The 3,157-nt window shown below is 24.6% G+C and overlaps 1 long non-coding RNA gene across 1 annotated transcript; it reads right to left on the minus strand.

Moving 5' to 3' along the window:
- Positions 1-1,186: 1,186 nt before the first annotated feature.
- Positions 1,187-1,758, minus strand: LOC113787216 (uncharacterized). Its single transcript, XR_003473719.2, has 2 exons — positions 1,532-1,758; positions 1,187-1,439 (listed from the first exon to the last, which is right to left on the minus strand). It is a non-coding gene; the product is annotated as an uncharacterized lncRNA (long non-coding RNA).
- Positions 1,759-3,157: the final 1,399 nt, after the last annotated feature.

The raw sequence follows: 3,157 nt of genomic DNA on the forward strand, positions 1-3,157 counted from the left end.
AGATAAACATTTTATCTAATCAAAATAGGTTTTTATATCAATATCATAAGAAAATCAAGATCACTTCTAAGAAAATAAATTGCACATCACAATTTTATTTTTTAAACTTAAAAACATTTTCCCTGCACAATAATCATAATAATAATAATAATAATATCAAACACCATTTTCAAAATTATCTATCATCATAAAGCCATTTACTTAAATTAGTTTTTTGACCAATAACAACAATAACAATTTACCATGAAATCAATTTGTATTTTTAAGAAGATCAAAGAATTTTTTTCTACTAACAAAAAAAATTGTTAAACAAAGTTAATATGATCGGAGTTCTTATTTGAGAAGATGAATCACTAACTCATTTAGAGGTTTTCTTGAATGTCTTCATTTTTCTCTCATAAGTCTATTCTTTTTTCTTTCTTTCTCGTAAGGTTGTACATGAATATTGAGATTAAGATGCGTCGGTTTTTCTATAACTAAGAGTTGGGAACGTGTAAGCTCATTGAGACCATAAATATTCACTTCCCAAATTAATGTAATTTTGTTTTTAAAGTTTTCTTTCTTTTCTATTGTTATTGTTATTATAAGCATTTATTTTTCAAATACTTAACAAAATATTCAATCAAATTAAATATATCATGTCATACATATATATACTTTTCAAAAATAACAATTGAATAAAAAATATAATAATAATAATAACCACATTAGAAATATTAAAAGAAATTATTAATTGGTTAAGTAGGTTGACGATGGTTTTGAATGTAAGTTAGTTGGTTAATTATGTGTTTGGTAAGACCGATAAGTTAACTTATTATTTATTGAAATAGTTTAAAAGTTTGTTTGATTAAATTAGATATATTATTATTAATAAGTTTTTTAATTTGTTTATTTGGGTTAAAAGTTTGTTTAGTTAATTTGCTTGTTATTGTTATGTGTTAAAAGTTGGTTTGTTTAATTTATTGAATCAATGTGTATGCATGCATGACTTATGTTTTTTGTGTGATTGGTGTTGAGCATAATGTATACATGATGCACAACTCATATTTTATTTGTGAATCTCTTTTATAAAACAGTCAAATAAATATATTCTCACTCAAATTAATTTTGAAACATTCATTTGAGTTAAAATAAAATAAAAAATTTACATTTAAATAAAATAAAAAATTTACATTCAATTCCCAGATTAGGCAAAATAAAAAGTGTTTTTCAAACAAAATGGAACTACACTTGACAAAAAAGCATATTAAGAACAAAAAATTAGTAATCAAATTCAAATAATGAAGGCTAAATTACTAGACAAAAAATAATAAAAAACTGCATGTCCAATACATGTTTTGTCATTTATTTATGAGGACTGACCTTCATTGATGCTAGGTTGTCTTCTTTGGGAAGCATGACTTTGTTTTGGCCCTGGATACAAGGAGATAGCAGAGGAGCTACAAAATTACAAAAAAAAACAGCAATTTTCAGAGATATTCTAGGGACAAGAATAAGGAATAACACTATAACAATATAGATCTAAACGTACAGGGATATGACAGATTTTCACCCGTTGTTGCCAGCAATGTTGCTGAAATTTGTAGTGCCAGAGATTGAACAATATGAGAGCAAGTGAGGTTGTAACTCACAGCAGACAGCTCATTTGGGGACAAGCAGCTGAAAAGAAATATAAAGAAAATGTTTAGGGAACATATTACAAATTACAGTTAAATAAATTCCAAAAAGTCATTTATGACAAAAGAAAGACATAAAATAGAAAAATATAAGGTCTATAGTTATTTTATAGTTTATTAAATTAATTAAAAAATATGTTAGATTAAAATAAACTTAAGGTAAATTTGAAATGTCAATGATGGGTGAACTATCTTATTTCTTGGGATTTCAAATTAACCAAAGCAAGCAAGGCATTTTCATTAGTCAAACTAAATACTGTAATGATTTGATAAATAAATTTAGTTTTGAAAACTTTAAGTCCATTGATACTCCCATGAGTCAAGGAAATTACTTAGAGAAAGGTAAACTGTAGATGTTACTAGGTTTCGGGGTATGATAGGATCATTGCTCTATCTTACAGCAAGTAGACCTGACATCATGTTCTGTTTGCATGTGGCAAGATACCAATCTAATCCTAAAGAGTCTCACCTTGCAGTTAAGAGGATTTTCACATATCTAGTAGGAACTAAGAGTCTAGGCTTGTGATATCCTAAAGGATCAACTTGCACTTTAGTTGGTATCCTAAAAATTTAATTGAAAGTTTTAGAATAATATTTTTATTTGTCGACTTTGTGTACTAAAAATTTATTTGAGAGTTTTAGAATAATATTTTTATTAATAATAAGATTTTTTTATTTTTCGGTTAAATTTATATTTCTTTCAATATTTTTCTTAAAATTTTCTAGTACCTTCAAATGTAAATAACATTATTATAGATCAACTATACCGTTGTATTTAAAGTATATAATAAAAAAAAGAATGACTATGAACTTGTTTACGACATACATAAATTGATATGATAAATCGAAACTTGACGTAACTCATTGATAAATTTTTTTTCAATATTCATCTGATTTTCTAGGTCAAAGATAACTTACTCTTAAGAGGTAGAATAGTCTTCTAGCCAATAGCGTCACATTAACATATGAATGCACTTTCATGTTGCGAAAATACTATAAAAAAAAGCTTCATGATTTTTACCATTTGTTGTCAACAAAATCATTTTGATCTATTATTATTCCAAACCTAAAAAACCAAGACAATGGTTAGAGAGACGTATGTTAACGAGATGATATTAAAAACAAGATTTCAAGATTATTTGTATTAAATTTACTTATTAATAAAAATGTAATAAATTCTTTTGAAATAAATAATTGTATATATTGTTAAAGATAATAAAAATGTAAAAAAAATAGTTTTCCCTATTTTTATAAATAAAACTTTAATAATTAATATTTTATTTCATTTTTATAATAATAGTTTTTTACAAATGTTTAATCAAAATAAAATGAACACACACAAAATAAAAGCATAAAATATCTTCATAAACCAAACAGGTTTTACTCTAAAGACATTTTGTTTATTTTACTAAATAAATTTCGTTTTTTAAAAAAAGGCTAAAGACAATTTAAGTTTCTTGTATTCTCATTTTGATCTTAAT

This window comes from Cicer arietinum, chromosome 6 (assembly GCF_000331145.2).
Source record: "Cicer arietinum cultivar CDC Frontier isolate Library 1 chromosome 6, Cicar.CDCFrontier_v2.0, whole genome shotgun sequence".
NCBI lineage: Eukaryota > Viridiplantae > Streptophyta > Magnoliopsida > Fabales > Fabaceae > Cicer > Cicer arietinum.